Source organism: Nothoprocta perdicaria, unplaced genomic scaffold (assembly GCF_003342845.1).
Source record: "Nothoprocta perdicaria isolate Ctin4 unplaced genomic scaffold, notPer1 scaffold_251, whole genome shotgun sequence".
NCBI classification, from domain to species: Eukaryota; Metazoa; Chordata; class Aves; order Tinamiformes; family Tinamidae; genus Nothoprocta; species Nothoprocta perdicaria.
In genome coordinates this window covers 944091-964075 of record NW_020455479.1, presented here as the reverse complement: position 1 = coordinate 964075, position 19985 = coordinate 944091, and positions in this window count along the sequence as shown.

Genomic DNA, 19985 nt, shown 5'->3' with positions numbered 1-19985 from the left:
TTTTTTTTTTTTTTAATCTCTTTGGCTGACCTCATGTTACCGTGTTATTAACCCACATTCAGCATCTACCAACAATGAACATAACAAGATGTTGACTATAGTCCACACTGAGGCAAGATGGCTTACCCACCAGTTCCGATAGTCTTTAAAAACAGCAATAGCTTCGATACTCACCCTTTCATTTACACTTAATTTTACCACATTGCATGCATCATTCCCTACTGATTTTTGAAAGGCAGCCTGAGGAAATCAAATAGAGGTAGTTTGTTATTGTTATTTTTGTTGCTGTTTTTTCTTTTGTCCAGTGGGCAGTAGTCCTGCAGTCCTGCCATTGCTAGTATGAGGTCACAGACCCTCTACTGACTTTGCATCTCTCTACACCATCACAGCCTCTGATGCAGCATGGTCATCAGCTTGCAGGGGACATTCAGGGAGATGTTGAGGCTACTCATGTTGAGCAGGACTGACACCTGGTGAGACAGTTGTCCTCAGGCTGAGGARATCAGCCAGGAGCAGCTCACCCACTTTCATCAGGGTGGGAAGGCCTGCCAAGTTCATTTCATCTGCACCAGCAGCTCCACGTAACTTGGGCTGGAGGCAGCATTGAGCTGCACAGAGCTCATGCTTTGCTTCATGTCGCCCATCAGGAAGCACTGTTCAAAGCCCATAAAACTGTTCCTTGCTTACTGTGTCAGAAAGCTGCACTAGGCATGTTCCAGGCCTGGTCCTCCCAGATCTGCTTGGCCAGCACCACAGTGCCCCAAATCTTCTTCTGGTAGAAATCCAAGTAGGACTTGGAGTCAAGTTGCTCCACTCTTGGCCCTCAGGGCCAGCATCTGTGCCCTGTGTTCTCTAGTGTATCCAACATAGCCTGCAGAGATGTATCTGGTTACTCTGGGCTGCCCAGAAAGGCGTGGGTCTTAATGGACCAACAGAACCTGTGAAGTAATACACAAACTCCCTGCCTTTAAAAGCAACCATGCCTCCACAGACAACACCAAACTGGTGGTTCGCGGCCTGGTTACTCTAATCCTGGAGGCTTTAGCAAGTAGAAGTCAAAGGAGGAGACTCRAGGCTCTTCCAGGAAAGTCTTTGGGGCACTTCTAATGGGCAGTAGCCAGGAATGTTTGTGAAGTGGGGAGTGACTGATGGAGGGAGGAAGGGAAGATGGAAGGTTGTAGCATCTTGGACTGGACAAGAATCTGTGTCTGCATTTCAGGCTAGATAGCGCATAAAAACATCAATTTTGTGGATATTTTCAAATRAGAATGAGATAGTATCTCAGGCCAGAATTTTCTTAAAGGCCCAGTAATTATACAAGCGCATAAATAAGCAGATTTTCTTTTCTGTTTTAAATGATCAACAAGATCTTCCTTATAAGCTAAACTGCTTGGGTATCTAGGACTCCTACTATATAACAAATCTACAACCTTTATGTTCCAGGGGTTTAAGTCTTAGGAGAATGCCAGTAAACTACCTAAACAACTGGTATATGACTGATACTCAAAATGAATCTCTGCAAACAGAAAGAACCCCTTAATCTTTCCTGTTGAGTGCTTCAAAGCTTGATTTCTTTGCAGAATACAATTTGTCATTGGCAACTCGAAATTATGCCCTCTCTCTCCAAGAAAACTTCTAGTTGTCTTGTGCWTCTTAGCTTTCATTTTCACTGTTCAGTGATCAAATTGGAAAATATAAACAGCAGTGGACCCAGGTCAAAGTAAAGCAAAATCTCATGCACTCTTTGCAGCTTTCATGAAAGGTGATTACATGAAGGAAAAAAGGAATCCTAAGCAAGCTATTCCTTGTTTTCCTCCAGTTTTAAATACCGCAACTATTGTTTCATCTCAGGGCTAGCTGATGATCGTCAAGTCCCTCTCTTTTCTATGAATATAAGATCATTTCTCAATAAAGAGATCACTAGAGGCACGCAGCTTGATCAGAACAACTCCCCTAAAGTCACATGGCAGAAACATATCATTGAAGTAATAAGCCCCTGCTGATAAGGATATTTAGGAAGTTTTTAGGCATACTTCCTTGAGCTTTGTTCCTGCCCTAGATCCTGGTCTAGAAGAGACCAAAGTGAGCAAGTCTCTGAAATATGTTTCAGTGGAGCAGATGATGTATCAGAGCAGATGCTGGCCTTGTCTCTCCTTGAYGTTCCCCATTATCTATCTGTTAGCTAGTTAGCACAGTGCTGCTTTGCAACACAGCAAAGGCAGAAATTTCTGAAAAGTTAAATAACAGAACCCCGTGAAGATCAGCAGAGACATAGAATGTGTGAAAACTAAAATTTCAGAAAAAAATCACAGTATGAATGGATGGAAGCACTGGCAGTATTGTATCCTTACATTTTCATACATTGCAACATATGCTTTCATAACAACAGATCTTATCTACTGCCCCTCCCGCCCCCGTAAAAGCATGGGTGTATTACTCAAGACTTGATGAAGAGAAAAAAAAGTGATGTAATCTCTTTTCAGTCCTAGCATGCTACACCCTTTTGGCTAGGAGAGCTGATGATGCCCTTTTCTGGTTATAACTGCACGCGCAGTCACAAGGAGCCTGTCTCAACCCCTTGAGGAAATTATGGGAATATGTGGAAACATTCTCCCACTGCCTTTGCATTCCTTTTACCTTCTTAAACTCCTTAAAGCAACCTACATCCCTACATCATTGCCACTTGCTCATTCCAGATTTTTCAAAGAAGCATCAAATACACAGCCCTGCATGTCTAACTGTAGCAGGGATGAGAACCACAAGGTGGAAGAGAGGCTTCCCAGAGCCACAGAAACTCAACACACTTTTACAACCCACCTGAGCCAAACTGTGAACACTGTCACAAGAACAGGGTGGCTAGCTTGCCTTACTGAATAAGTGAAAAGAGGGACATAAGCTCTTATTTATATTCTTTGTGGGAATTATTACTATATGTTGCAACCAGGGAATAGTAGCTTACTGGATAATGCAGTCTGATGTATTTTGCCCCCCATAATTTCTCTCTAATTGAGGCTACACAGCAAAGGAAATGGGCATTCATCTAACATGCTAGTGTCTTGGTGTACAGACAAATAGAATAACTTCTAGTACAGAGTATTAAGGCAAAAAGGACAAGATGGTCTAAAAAAAGTTGCTTAAATGTCCTGCATAATAGAGTGTASTATGGTAAAATAGATTTTGTAACATCAACAAGGCTGTGATTTTTCTGTCATCAGCCTTGTCCAGTCAGGGCACAGAAAAGGAAGATTAAAAAAAATGAGCCCTGACTCTACTTGAACCTAAATAAATGAAATAAAATTAAGTGCATGATTACTGCTGCAGGAAGTCTTTCTCTTTTTAAATAAACACTACACAGGAATTTCAGCTTTCAGTTGAAAAAAAAAAATCTCAGTTTTCAACTGAAAACTTTATCCATCTAGATTAACCTTGCCTTATGTTATCTTGTTCCTTTTCCAGTGCAGCTCCTAGGCAAACTGAGACAATCAAAAATGTGGAAACAGGRAAAATACAAAATCATCTGAAAATTTGAAAATATAGACTTAAGGYTATGCCCAGATCTATCTTTACACCCTTTGAATGACGTCATAACCTACCAATTCCTCTTTCTCTTCCCCTCCCCTGCCTCTTACTTTACTCCTMTATTGAACTGAATTAGTCTACATTTTTCCTTCCAGTCCAAATATTTCTGACTTAGATTCATCCCATCTAACTTGAGGTCTCTAGCTGAAGTGCCCAAGTCAAGAGAAGGAGGTSCTTTAAACTGTAGCCAGCTCAATGAGACATACAATCTAAGTGATTCTGTTTTAGCTAGGCCATGGTTTGGGTAGAATTTGGACTTATTCTCTTGCTCATGATCCTGACACTGGACTTGGATTTACCATCACATGCACAAACCACAGAAAACTGCTGCTTCACTACTGGTGGTCACCATTGGAAGAGCAGTCCCACACACTATTACTACATATTATCTGTGCAAAGCAGCACAGATGTGCGTCACATWGGATATTTCAAATGATATATGTTATGCTCTCCTCCTTGCACAAACGGGTCAGAAGGGTTTAGACCCCAGGGAAAGCCTTGACTTTTCCAGGTAGGTAATCCCATATCATAGCATCACTAAGCTGTGCTCTCACCATCCAGCTCACGTGGTGGGAGTACCTGGAATAGTCTCAGCTCATTTCCATGACACAACTGTCACTTACAGGGGGAGACAGGAATTATCATTGCTACTAAAGGTGATATATTCATGTCATAGCTCTTGGCTTTCAAATATGAGTATTAAAGCCATAATTTCCTCCTTTCCCAATCTTCAGAGGTTGGTATTGTCCTGAAGGCAATATTGGAAAGAGACCCAAGACACAACCTAGCAACTCTCGTGTCTTAACAATGACAACAAAACTGCTGGAATTGCAAAAGCAAAGGGACAAAAGTAATTATGTTATATGGAAAGTGAAGTATGTTTCTTACTRGTGATACAAAAATCAGTAGAGAGACTTCATAAGCATTCAGAAGTTCTGTAGGCATCATACCAATGACTGTGGCAAGGGGAATACAGGGAAACCTGGAACCACACACACCCCTAAAGCAAATTATGAAGAGAAATTTGTKGCAAAAGACTCTCTTTCATGTACAGGATGGGAAGTCTGAATTTCAAGAGAAGATATTATTAGGCCTGTAACACAGGCTGTAATACAGGCTGTTACAGCCTGTAACAGCACAATCTTATTAGGCCTGTATCAATTCCCTGTGTAATGGAGCACATAAGACTTCACCCACACTGGTGTATACTCAGAGGCATGGTTTGGAGAAAGTTTGTAGAAATGCCTGCATCAGTTTAGGCAGCAGAACTATTTCTGCATCTTGCCTCACAAGGTCCGGATCCACCCAGCCTTCCCACCTGAAATATGTCAGCAGGTACAGACACGTCGCATTGAACAGCGGGTGTAAACATGTTGCAGAACACCACAGTTGATATTCCCAAGACGTCATCTCTGCAGCAGCATGGGCATGACATATGCTCCGTTCACTAAACCTCAGGGAAGAAGCTTCCTCTCTTTAAACACATTTTCTACATCAGTAATTATGAGAGTGCAATAGGCCTGAAGGAATCAGTCCCACATCATAGTGCTGCTGAACAAAATTTAAATAAACATATACAGATTATAGACATATTGATTGCTGCCTCCTCACCTTCTCTTTTGGAAGTGAACTTGTGCTTTCAGCTGTCATCACTGAGCTTTTTTCAACCAACCTCCACTGGGAATGTGTTGCACCCTGACCAAATCCTGGACCTCCTTGCACCGTGTGTGCCATCTATTCACTTCTTGAGGGAAAGGAGGGGGAAGCAAAGCAGGGTGATATAATTCATTCTGTCTATTATCAAGATTAAAAGGGAGGAACAGTATTTGGGAGCTGGACCGGTTTCTGGCGCAACCTGTGCCTGGTGCCTACTCGGTTACCCAATTGCCATGGCTCACCTGGAGGAATTGGATCCGTGTTTCGTTACAATGTCTTTGCTTTCAGGATCTTCTTCCTTCTATTTGCCCCCTAAGCAGATAGAAACAGAAGCAGGAAGTTAGCTGCTGCATTAGTCAAACTGAGCACAGCATTATTGCTTGCCAAAAATAATATAGCTTATTAACAGAGATTTTGCCATGCAATTGTGTTTGGAGAAGTACATTTTTATCAGTGGTACTGTACTCAGAATACATGCCAATTTACTTCACATCACCAGGCCTATAAATGCAGCTAGTTCTACAAGAAGGATATGAAGTTATTAATTAACTTAATGATTCTGTGATTGCAGTTCCCTATTGTAAAACAAGGCGACATTTCAGGTACTCAGTGACACAGAAGTCAAATAGACAAATGACCCTCATCTGTACCTTTGAAAAGGTGTAATGAGTTCATAGCTCTTAGAATGTTTTCTTACATGTTGATAAGGAAAAAGTAAGCATAATTATTATTTATTATGTTCCATATTTAGTTCCTTTACAATCCTAGTAGCCTGGCACAGAAAAAAATGATAACAACTTATTTATAATGGCTTAATCAAAATGTTTTAGGCACTAAGAAAATTAAGAATTGCAATGGCTCCTTTTAGAGAATTGTTATGTTAGAAATATCTTCATATGAGGGCAGGATGTGACCAGGTGTTGTCACCTGCACTCAGGAATTAAACAAGCACTTGCAAATTTTTCAGTTAAGCTCAGAWTTTTTTCTGCTCCCTATTCACCTGTAATTGGAGCTTCTTATTTTTCAAATAGAGCAGTTAAAGTTCTCTTACAAAAATATCTTAAGAAACTACTAGTTTAAACTGATACATTATTGATAAAAGGCCAATCAATTTGCGTTTGCTTGTTTCTGAATACATGATGGGACATCTTGTCTTTACTCACCCAATCCTGTCTTCCACCAGTGTCAGCTATTTCCTCCCTCCCTTTCTGTTCTCTTTTTTTTTTTTTCTCTCCACTCCCCACCTCTCCATGGCTAATTATCATCATTAAGGTAGGTTAAGGTGTATGTAATTTTCTGCATAGTTTAGCTCCAAGGTCCTTGGATGCAAAGAAATAAGAACTGCAACCACTGCAGCATATCAGAAGCATGAAGTGCATTGAGGGCATCATCTCAAAGCTAAACGTTCATGAAATTAATCAGACTACTAATTAATCACTACTGCAGAAGCCTATATTGCAACAGCAATGGAACATGTAGAGACATCAACCAGCAACTGGAATTTATTACGAGAAACAGCAATATAATAGCTATAGTTCCCATTAGGCAGCAATTATAATTAGTTGCATACCTATTGTGGAAAAAGGTTTAATTTGATAGATATGCTGCCAGGACCCCTTAAGATAAACTTTAAGCTGTTCTCAGCACAGTTTAGGCTTAGCTCTTTATTCCAAATGCCTGTRATTTACCACCTTGTGTATTAGGAACATGGGATGCAAGTTTGACTGGCCTCAAACAAGCATCACAAAAAGCATTAAAATTATGACAAAYAGTTGTGTATCTGCTCGCACAATCCCAGCAGAGCCTCCAACCATGCAGTCTTTTATGGATGTCATCAGCACCAGTTACCCCAAGAATTTAATCATTTGGTTACASAGACGGTTGTTCTAAGTCTGAGCTGATGTCTTATGACGATTGCTGTCCTGTGCAGCTAACCTTCATTTTTGGGGGGGGGAAAATTCAGTTCAAGCACAAGAGTTTACCTGATGCCAGTTAAATCCAACTTCAGCTTTTATGAATTACAGGCCAACGGAAGCAGCAAAGAAAAACTGTTTATAGGAGATTATTCAGAGTATCTAGATTTGAGAGTGTGTCTCAAGATAAGAGAAAGGACTTTATAGGAATGGATTATTGTGAGAGACTCTAAGCATAGATTTCCACACCATCAGTTGACACCGATTCTACTCCAAAGAACACCTTTCCTTCAGTGTCTGTTGACACCAGGTACTTCCRTGGTCCTGTGGGCTGCCTGGATGATTAACCTTGGGAAGAAAGGGATTGTGTCACTGTGGTTTTGTAAGTACTTAGCTTTACTTTACTTTGAAAGTCACTTTGGTTTTCTAAGTACTTGCTCCAGTATAGCATGAGGGATGCAAGTAGATATCATGCAAACATCACATCTTGCTTCTCCTAATTGCTCCTAATCCTTGACTAGACAGAGTCCTCAACCTATGCCCACAGGGTACTTTTGAAGATCCAAACAGAGTACTAGTGGTTTAATCTTACCCCTGGGCAGCCACAGGTTGCTTAAATACTGATTGCTTGTGCACTATAAATCTAAGGAGGCAGTGATATTAGAAGTGCTTTGCCATACGTTGACAGGCCCAGCACAGTCTTTCACATGCAGAAGAAGGCTTGATAGCAGCAAGGGTTATACCTGGATCTTGAAATACGACCTTCCAGATGACGACCTCCAAGGTTTCTGGAGCAGGAAGATGATGACAATTTAATTAAGTCAATTTGAAGCTAAAGGGATTAATATCAGGGCATAACGCAATTGCATTTCCTTCTGTAGGAGGCACYAGAAAGCTTCCCATCTGCAGGCCAAGGCAAAGGAATGAGGTCCATTAGCCTCTGCTGTTGGAGTGCCAACCACTGCAAGACTATCACAGAGACATCGTGAAGAGCAAGCAAAGCAAACGCAACACCCTCCGAGGCCATGACACCACATCCTCTCTCTTCATAGGCGGTCCCCAGATATCACCTGGTCTGGAGAGAGCTGAGAAAACTTCTGATACTTTGAATTTTATATTTGCTTGGTTGAAAACATTTTAAGTACTTTAGAATCTATATATGTTTTCAATACAGTTAGTATTTGTATGATTAAGAAAACCTATACCCTCTACTTAACCCTACTACTTGGATCTGAGTTTGACAATCTGATTTTATATATTTTTTTTTATATATATATATATATATATATATTTCTGGACCACATATATTTGTCCTGCACAGAAAGTAGGACCTCATTGTTGACAACCAAATCCCTGGTTTCCACATTATGTGAGAGACCATTTTAACAGGTAAATAAATTACCTTTTTGCGCCATATCAGTGATGAAAGCAATCACCCACTGCAGTCACRGAGTTGCTCCCAATGTGTTCCCCAGATGGTGGAGCTGCCAGCTCAGCCATGACCAAAGCCYGTGTCTCCTCAACCTTTTCCTGCTGATCTCCTCAACCAGATTTTGTCAGTTTTGGAAGCAGAAAGCCAAGCTCTGAAGAACAGTCCCAGTGGTCACAAGCCAACACTCTTAACACTTTATGCTAAGTGCCTGTGGACAGTTAAACCATACAGAGTTTTTAAAACAGTCCCCTTAGTTTCCACTGCAAGCTCAGGGCTTACGCAAAGCRATTAGCAGTGGGAAGAGTTCATGGCAACCCCATTACTCTCCTCTCTCCCCCCAAAAAAAGAAAAAATAATCAGTGGGCCACTCCTGCCTCTACTGAACTAGCCCACAATGCACATATTGAGCCTCCAGTCTGCCTTACAAATGCTAAGGGAAGTTTAATAAGGCAAGTTTCAGGAGAAACAGTCTCAGGTACTACTCTAGGCTGAGCTTCCTTGGTACCTCAAGAAGCTGAACAAATATGGAGAAAAAAGCCTTTTTTTTAAGGCTCCCAAGAATCAAGGTGTGTAGGCAGGTGTCTGCTGATCCTCTAGTTCACGAACAAGCCTGAAAGACAGAACTGCCATTAAGCTTGTTGGAAAAATGTGGTGTTAGACTCAAAAGAGAGGATGGGGAGAAACTGGGTCACACCAAGGGAAGGCAATAAGGTGTTGTGAAATTCAGAGCAAGCAATCTATGTGGCAACAAATTTCCTTACTGTACAACAAGTGGAATGACTGGTCTCAAAAGGTAGCTTTTGGCTAAAAGCCATGAATTTTGAGTCCTTTGTAGTCATAGCTTCCCAAGAGCCTGCTGTTATCAGTTACCCTCAAATAAAGTCAGTATTTCATCTTGTCTTTTCTCTCTTTTTTTCAAACTCCTTCGTATTTTCAGCAGACTGCAGCTGGCTCTGGATCCAAAGCCTGGATCCAAGGATAGAGGTCTCTGCAGAATAGCAGCCCATAACCATTTCCTGAGCCATTCCTTATAGTTCAGATGTCCTTATTAATCTGTACACTATATATAATCTATACCTACCCTCTGTCAAACACTACCAAATTCTGAGCTGAGGACAATTTGGGGTCTTTTACAGGCAGAACAGTGGTTTGACTGAACAGCTCCAGTTGCACAGTTACATGGGTAATTAAATTAGAAGAAGTAATTGTTACAATTGCACAGCTGTTTTACACTTCAGAAATACTCAAGACAAATTCTAATAACAGTAACTCAGGGAAAAAAAACCTTACTTTCATTAACATTACATTTCTTCACATGACTTTTTGATGTTAAGCACACAGGACTATTAGAAGTACTAGCACTTGGATTACAACAACCTTGGTTGTTGGTATAAAGCTGGTCTCAATGCAGGCAAAACTATCCATGTCCTAGCTGAACAGTGCTGGTGGACATGGAGAGAGCATAGAGTGCCTGCTGAAGTCCTCAAAGAGATGGGAAAAGCAGTCTATGAGCAGAGCTGTTCTAACCTCAGCAGCAGACAGGGATTCTAAGCAAGAGCTTTATTCAGCTCCAGGATAAACAGCGTGGCAGTACCACAAGGGGGCAAGCCGAGATTATTTATTTCCTAGAGTTTTTCCCTGAGAAAGGACATGTCTACGATATTCAAAACCACTCTGGAGAGCATTTGATTGCTCCCATAAGCATTCGTGTTGCAAATAAATTCATATTGTGGAAATCATGGTAACAGCTGCTAGAATATATAGAATAGATAATAGAATAGAGAAAGATGCCATTCATGGTGCATGCAACAATTTTGGGTGGGTTTAGCTGCTGGGCTATGCTCCCYACTTTTCAACCCATTCCCTCCCAAGTTGCAGGAAAATAAGAGTTCTGATCCCCAAGCAAAACTCTCACTGAGCAACAAAAGGTGCAAAATGTGCTGAGCCAGAAGACTAAGTACAGAGTACTTYAGGCCATCACTCAAAGGCAGGAACCAATGGCTGCTTAATGTAAAGACCATAACTACTCTTGATATAGGTAGAGCAAACTGTATCTGTCAGGAATCAAGGGTGATTTATTAGCAATAAGAGTAAAGCTCTTTATATGCAGTAAGCCTCTGCATCTGAAACACAGCCAAGTTAAATGCTGTGGCACTCTCAATAAATCATGCTTCCTGATCTTATTTTTGATGCTCTCTATACTTTCCCCCACAACTTTTCAGCATATGAGTCAACTGCAAACTTACTGAGTCAACTGCAAACTTACTTCTCTAAAGGGTAAAAGCCAGAAACAATAGTTTTCTCCAGAGCTGGATCTAGTCAAACACTTCTTTCAAAAGACTGCAAACAAAAAGGGCAGATTTGTCTTCAGGTCATGAAGGGAAATTCTGACTCCTCAACTGAAGTAAAATGCATCCAGGCTCTGAGGCATGCATTCCAAAATAGTGTAACCTCACACTGGAAACTAAGCCACCACATTGTCTAAATACTTCAGATTTATTGTTTGGGGTTTTTTTTGTTTTTGTTCTTTTGAGACTTCAAGTATTAATGTAATATCTTAGCATATGTGGCATGCAATGGATTTAATTTTCACTGTTATGTACTTGCCACTGGAGGGAGCACATTTCCACAGCTAACTTGGCACTCAATCCAGAGGTTTTGGAAACGGCAGGCTCTGCTCCCAGTTTAAGATCACAATGGTGCTAAAAGTAGCAAACAGCAGCCCAAAGAATGACTTCAGCTTGCCTTGAGGTTGTAGGGCAGAGGGAGCTAATAGGGAATTAGGGAAATAGAAAGATGCACTTTCCAGTAAATACGAGGTGCAATTACAAACTTTTCCTGGCAGTTCTTCCTTGCAGCAACTCATTAAGACAGGATTTAAAGTATTCTGGGCTCGGAGCTGCACTGATCTGGTGCCAGTTCCTCAGTTAGCAACAGATGCATGTATTTTTCTCACCAACTTTGTACCATAATGATATGTTGCGAGAGGATGCTGAAATACAAAGAAAGAAGCCCTGCATGGCAGGATGAAACATGAGACAAAGATAATGCCAAGAGAGAAGGGACCAAGCCCGCTTCTCTGACTAGTGCAAACAGTTATCTTCAGAGCCCTCCTACCCATTTCTAACTTGACATTTGCACCACTCCTTTCTAAGACTCAAATATTTCCCCTTCATATTGAGGCACATATCTCTACCACAATTTGCTTTCACAAAAGATCCAGTAATGCAGGTCAAGCTTAGTCCCTCTCTCCATCACACTCATCTTATAGACAGATGATTCAACTCAGTTGTACTCAAGCCATTACAGGCAGAGGTTGAGACTTCTCTTCCTACAACAGGGATAGTCTTTGCATCACCTCCCAGAAGGAATGGAAAGATCCACAAAAAAGATCGTAGAAATATCTATTATTGCTGTTGTAGAGCTACAAACACTTCCAAACTTTTTTTTTTTTTTTTTTTTTTTTTTTTTTGGCTCTTTCCCTGTAGAACTCTTGCCTTAAAACTCTGCAGTATTAGCAAACTAAAGTCTGTAATCTGCAAACAGAAACATGCAGGAGTCTCCTGGCTCAACTCAACCATGTGCAGCACTGGTTTAACAGAACTATTCACCCTCTAAAGCCAGAACATCAGACTGTTTAACAAAAGTGACCCCTGTAGGTCACGCAATCCTTCCTTGTCCCTCCAGTAACCCTACTATTGGGAATCACATGTAGAGCTCTTGCTTGTGTAGAGACAAGAACAATTAAACTGTTTTTAGCAGGACATCCCTTGGTTCTGGCAGCTGATCAATCAAGATCAGCCATAACATGCTGGAGGAGAACAAACAGTATAAACAAAGCAACAATACCTCAATCTTGTTTCTCAAATCTGGAATCACATTTAAAAAATGACTTATCAAGACAGTGTTTTTTCCAGAATCTTCCACTCAAGAGTTAACTTTTGGAAGATCCATGCCAAGGTAACATGCACTTCAGTCTACACTGGAGAAGAAAGGCTGGAATAGGAGGGAAACAGATCTGGCTGGGCAAGAGCAGAAAGCAAAGGAGGTAACGAGATCCCTGAGGCTGACCAAGAAAGGCTGTGGCAACATAGGCCTAAGGATCACAGCTGAAGAAAACCACTCAAGGAGAACCCCGATATGAAAGAAAACCACCCTGGGACATCACAGAGTTGAGCCAGGGTTTCTCCYTCCAATTGCAACAAGAAAAATGAGTGGAAAAGAGATGCTTGAGCTGGATAAAGAGGACAACATGAAAGGCCTGCAGCAGATGCTGATCAAGGCCTGAAGGCCCTTCCAGGAGGCTTGGACAGGACCAAGGCTTTTGTACAGCCTGCTGGAAGAGCCACCTTCTCAAAACTGTTGCCATTTTTCTGTTATTCTTGCCCCAAATTTGAAAAGCTCGCAAGTCATTAGCTTGATTCTCTTCTGCTGTGCTGCACATATGACACCAGCTATATTTCCTAACACAAGTTAAGAAATACCATTGATTTTTCAGAAAGGCCTGCTCACACAGAAGCACCCTGACCTCCTAAGTTTAGGATCTTCCATATTTCACCAGTATTTATATCAAAGCAACTTAYAGTGAGAAGAAAAGCTGCCAAAATTTCAGGAGTAGCACAACTCAAGGTAGTAGCCCAGAGGTAAATCCATTCACACAACTATTATTACCAAGAGATGAAGATGGCAAGATAACTTAAACAGCTTGTATTTATGACTACAATTAAACTACCTAGAGATAGTTAGATTTTGAACTGGTAAATGCAGCAAGGATGCAAATTAACACATCATACAGAGAAAGGCAACAAACTCAGAAGCACCTTGCTACCATTTACTGTTTTCTTGTAGGGTTATTTCTCAGTAATATCAGCTTGTAACTAAGAACARTAGCAGTTGGCCATAGTTGCATATGAGCTTATGTGTAAAAGAAGATCAATCTCTTTGAAATGTTGTTAAAAACATAAGCACTCAAGATGGTTGACAAAGGAAAACCCAATGAGTCTGTAGTCTTGGAAAACCACAACAAAGTCATAACCACAGCTAAAGCTGAGCTGATCAGRAGGCTCAGGGTGTTATTAACCCCCAGCCCTACAGATAATAGGAGTGTAAATAGTGCCAGATTCTCAGCTACAACAGCCACATCAGCTCAAATCTAACCAATAGCGAGSAGCAGATATTTCTAGATCCTGGAGACTTGATTGTCATTCCTGAGCTTGTGACATTACAAAGTACTGATACTTGGAGAATAATTAAAATACGTTTGCCAACCATAAACATATAGCACCTGAAATTATTGGCAAGACCAAAACATGTATTGGAACACTGTATAGAAGTGTTATGAGTTAAAAAAGAGCAAATACTCACTGCTAATAAAACTCATTTTTGTAATGTAAGGTTATTAACATAGTATAATGCTAGGAAAGCAGCACTGCACAGTGAGACTTAAGCAGATATAAAGCCAGGCTTGTTTTAAGTAAGGCACAAATCTCTGCTTCCACTGTGCAGTGTTGCAGCATCACATTGTGCTATGTTTAATATCCTAAGCTGACAGAGTTACAGAGCAAGAAAGTGAAAATCCACTCATCCTACAACATGACCAAAGTTGAAGCATGGTTGAAGTTGGTCTACAGTTGGTCTTTTGCTCATCATGAGCAAAAATTTTTATACCTGCCCRCCCCAACATCTGAGATACAGACTTCAGTTATCTCAAATACATTTTTGCCTCCTTAGTCCATTTTTACTTGAAAAAAAATGCTGATGACTAAAAAAGTAGGGATATAATTTGAGGCCATGCAAGGCAAGGAAAGCAAAAATTAAAAAAAATAAAAATAAAGTAGTGAAATGGTTGATGGTAGAAGATAACTGAAGAGGAAATTACTGCCATGAAGAGGTAGAAGGCCCTAAAGAATAAAAACAGTGTCAACAGATAAGAGTGCAGCAAGACTGGGCATCTGCCCATGCAAGTGATGCAGTGATTGACATTTCCTAATCTAATGACTGCCAAGCCAGCCAACTCTTTGGGGTTGATGAGAGATGCTGCTTTGTGCCTAGCAGTAATTAAATTTCATCTGCAATGAAGGCTTACAAGCTATAGGTATGCCTAGAAAATTTAGGCTTCACATAAAAGACAAGGATCTTAATGTTGGACTTGAAGGCTTCCACTCCATCTCTCATCCTCCTTTTAACCTCAAATCCAATCCTACTTGGAAGCTTTTCATCATCCCTTTTATTTTATAACTCTGAATAAATGGAGGACACAATTAGCTCATAAGAACATGACTTCTGCAGGTTTAAACCTGCCAGATAAGGCCCTGGCAGCAAACAGGGAGGACAACCCATGTTGTTGCAAAACCACCACATCCACCTTGCATTGAGAAAGCTGAGGAACATTACACATATAAGAATTTAGTTTTCCCTGCAATCCAGCATGACGCTGTAAACTATTTTCCTCTTGATTGCAGACATAGTAGCTTTTTATATAAGTGATATAATGAGTACATAAAAAATATATTATTTTGTAATCTACCCAGGTGGAAAATGAAAAAAGGAATATATCAAACTGCTATGCAAAAAAACCTGTAGATACACAACTTTCTTCCTGTGTGGCTGAGCAGAAGCAGACCCAAGAAGCAGGTATGGAACATGACTTCATGGCTGTCATTTCACATCTCCCTGGAGAGGAAGGCCCTATTGCCCAGAGTGGGTTTTCTGCTCTTGTATAAGGGTCATGATGAAAATAAGTGTTCAAAGCGGGGAGGGCTACAGAGAGGGACAAAAACCTTTCAGGATGGATCTAGCATCGGCTACCAAAAAATAATATAACAACTTTTCTTGCATTGTCTAGCAAAAAAAAAAAAAAAAAGAAAAAAAAACCTTTCAGTTGGGATGAAACCCTGAAGGAAACCTATTGCCATTTTTAACACAGATTTCCATTTGCAGCAATAGCCATGTTCATAAAATGGAAGGGAATGGAAACAAAAAGGCCTGAAATGGGACTGACCCTCCAGAGCTCCAAAAAATGAGCCAGCCTTTCCACCCTTTTCATTTAATTACCTGCAATAGTGCAACACCATTTCACCTCAGTGGCTGTCAGAACACCATGGGTTCTGACTGACGGTGAATTAARAAATAAAGGAGCAAAAAATACCCCAAGAATCTCTTTCATTTTCCCACACCCACACAGCTCAAAACTTAACTTGTAGGATTAAGAAGCTTGCATCATCCTCCTATGCACTGGATGAGGTGTGAGTGCTGCAATATCAAAYGTGGAGCACATGTCCCACAGCTGACATGGAAAGCTGTTAAACGAGCACTTTTATGGGAGCTACACAGCAGGCTGGCTTTGCTCATCCCTGTGCACAGCTACTGCAGAACTGCATTTCTGATTCAGCAAGTGAGAGCTCCCCAGGGGTGTGTGGAAAGCCCAGGGAGGCCCTGATGGAATAGCGAGATAGGACAGTTTGAACCTGGTTGATGCCACTTACACAGAAAAAAAAAACCAGGGATAAGGCAGGGAATTTTGGGTTGAAATCACTGCTTTTATGGCACAGCTTGCTTGTTCTTCGGTAAGCACTTACTGTGCTGTGGGGCTAAAAGTATGTATACTCTGAACGCACAGGCAGAAAGAATCACAAACAGATTTTTTTTTTCATATATACTACTATATTTGCACTTTTAAGGTATGTGTGGGAGGAGTGTAGCTCTAGTTCCCACTTAAATTTTAAAAGGTTCAAACAAATCCTCTCAGCTCCAGGAAGAACTGCAACCKGGAAAATCTGTTTCTATTTTAACAAGCTAAAGAGGCTGTGTCACAAGTGCAAGAGGAGCATAAGCAGGTCAGACTTTGGCATTCCAGCCATATTCTGGAATTCTGAAGAGCCCTGGTAGGCCAACAGGAATGAGAAGAGTAATTCCTGAGAATTACCCTTTAAACCACCATTAGCCACAGCTTTAGGCCCAAGAGCTGTCATCATTTTTGTTCCCACATTGGATATATCGCTGTGCATCCAAGCCCAGAGTTGAAAATAGACATTATCGTTAATCCCTTTTGAATGTGGTTTTACATCCTTCTTCAGGCATCTGCTTTTGGAGGAACAGTGGTCTGATCTAACATGGACTCTAGTCTCCTACTTTAATGTGCCTAATTAGAATGTAAGAATCCAATTTATAAAGATATTTCACATCTAAATAGTAGGATTGACTGATTAATTTCTTTTAAGATATAACTCTAGATTCTGACCTCTGTACTGACCCAAAGACTCATATGTGCATTCTTAGGACATATATTACCTCTAAGCCTAAGAAAATTGTAAAGCATATATTCAATGCTTTGAAAATCTAAATACCTAGCAGCATATATTAACTATGGAAAGAGCTCTTCTAGCCAGACCTTTCAYTGCAAGAAATTGAAGGAGTTACTCAAGATCAGTGTAACAAACCAACCAGTATGATATGCCATATATTATGTAATAGAGAGAAATAAGTCACTTAAAAAGAGCACTGCTATCATTGCATTTTAATGTAAGGTGTTTCAAATGCGTCCTTCTTTCTTACAAAGCAATCAGGGTCCAATATGAATGCTGGTCTCCCCAACCACATAGACAAACACAGATAGGCTATGTAACCTATCTCCCCACCTGTGCCAGGTGGTAGATACACAGGTAGCAAACCCATCTGAGCAAGCTTTAGTCATACACCAAGTGTTCTGCAGCCACCACACTGCTCACAATGAGTCAGAGGGAAGATTATGGTCACATACACCTGTGTGTGACAAGTCTTGCAGAGCATAAAAGCTTTATCTGCATAATTAGCTTGCTCTTACTCAATGTTCTGCGAGTAGAAAACTGCAGGCCTCAGCAAACCATTTTTGGCATATGAACTGTGCTACAGCAATAAATAATCATGAACTGCCCAACAGTTCTAAAAATACATATTTAACTCAAGCAGGCTAAAGCCATTCACCCAGCTGGGTGCATAGAGAATGAGTCCAAGAGCTCCTCAGGTATTATCACATGAGGAACAAAGTCCTGCCCCAGCTTTTCCTTACGCGAGGACTTGCACAGGCTCCTTTCTGCGCACTTGCCCAATTTCACACTTTTTGTAAGACAGGTATCTTTGATGCCACTGCTCTCCTACCAATTCTGATAACAAGGAAGCAACATGAGTTTATAGGTGGCAGAGCATACAGTCAACAGTAGTCACACAAGGGTGGCTTCCACAGCAAAGCAGGCTTAGAAGACAAATCTAAGATTAATCCACATTTGAGTCTGATTCTGGAGGTTCATGTTGAGTATCTTGCGTATTACATGCAGTGAACAAAACCAGATTGAAAACAACAGTAGCTTACAAATCTTTCCCTTATTTTTCTGTCTTTAAGTAGTCTGATTCTCTCCTAACTCATTTTACATGAGTTAAACAACAGAACATCAGAACAACTTCAACAGAGACAACCTTGAATCAATAAGCTTGATTGATTGCCATACAGAGATGGCTTGACTGTTTATGTCTCCAACTGAACATATTAATATTTCAACATAGCACTTGCACAACCTCAAATATGAATAAAGAACAAACTACATAATTTGAACAATTACTACTTGATCTATGAGAAACCATCAAGTGTTTCCAGTAAGTTGCAAGGCAACAGGATCAAATCTCTTCTCATTCAGTGTTTTCCTTAATGATCTAGAAAGAAGCATTTCCACTCTGCTGACAAAATATACCAATCACAGCAGCACTAATTGACTGGAAAATATATTTAAAGTTAAGGCATTCAGCAGAGAGATTTAGATATGCATGGTATCTCAAAAGCTTTTACTTTCACATATATGTATTTTCAAATGTTAAATGATATTTTTAAAAAGGAGAAATACAAGTTCTATCAACAGGGGAAAGGATTATATCTTGCAGAACAGTGACTTCGAGAAATAGGTGCTGTGCACAGGCAATCCACAGAGGTTAATGAAAGTACACAGGGAAACACTTCTCAGTGTCTAAATGGAAGCAGTAGGAACTCATTAGGACATTTAGCATGTAGATCTGTTCTGCTGATTGGGATTCAGCCCAAGTCTAAAAATAATTAACTAACCACTTCTTCCTTGTTGAAAATCGCCTAATGATTTATTATCRGGTTGCCCAGTTTTGCCCTTTGGGTAACCATGCTGTCACAGTAAATTATCTTTCGTATTTCTACATTATTACTATTATTTTATTGTTGATGGAACTCTGAAAGCTTATGTATTTCCATGACCTCATCCTCTCCATCATCCTACCTTTTTTTTTCCCCTCTCTCTCTCCTCCAGAGAAGAAGTTCTGGGGTCGGAAAAGCAGGGGTTAGACTTTATACTGGCCCAGGTACAGCTGTAAGTTATTATTCTATTTGTTTCATTCATTAAGACAGATCATTTGCTGATTATTTGTCCTTGTCAAGTGGGGTATTGCAAGCTGAGTGCATCCTGCTCTGAATTCCAGAGAGGTGCCTATGTGACTGAACTCTCAAAATGCAAGTGTTGACTACTTCACCTCTACCACAGCAATATTTGTTTTCTTTGACATGCAAAAACCCAGTAGCAAAAGTAGAATTTAATTTGCAAAAGTCAGATAATTCATTTACTCTTTATTGCCATTTGCATAGTTAAAATCTTCGCTTTTACCCTTCAGCACTTACCATCTGCGCTTACAGATCTTGAAGTGAGCATATCTGACTATCTTTAGTTTGCATATATTAAGTATAGAGATTACACTACTCTCCCAGCAGCACACTGGGTACAACCCCATGCACAGTAGCACTGCCAGTCCCAAATGACAGCCTAGATTGCACAATAAATCATGCCAATGTGCAGTCAACACACCGACCTCTTCACCACGTATCTGTACTACCACACACAGACTCAACAACCCACTAAGGAGCCCACCATTCCTTGCTCTTTAGGATGCTGCAAAGTTGGCACCTTCATCACCAAGCAGGTTGTTCAGAAGGAAGGAAGGAGAGTTGGCTTCAGCAGAGTGAAACTTGTAGCTGCAACTCTAGCAGCACTGCGTAAGAGGAAATTCCTAACACAGGACCAATTGTTTCCCAATGTTTTCTTTGAAACAGCATCAAAAATACTTTACTTTATGCTGCACAAGCTTCTGAGTTCTTTCCATAAATCTGTTTCCCATTGAGAATCTGTCCTGCACTTCTGCATATAGTTAWCCCTCCTCTAACATTCAGGTCACATTTTGTCTTATTCTAGTGATGAATGCAGAGAGGGCACAGGAGAGACACTAGCCTCATTTTAAATTATTTCCTCTGTCTTGGAGCTGTCTTGGCTCCATCATGTGTGCACAGGGCAAGTGCCTTGATATAATCACCCCAGAAAGAACAGCAGGAGAAGAAGTTTGAACAACTAGTTTGGCCCCAGCTT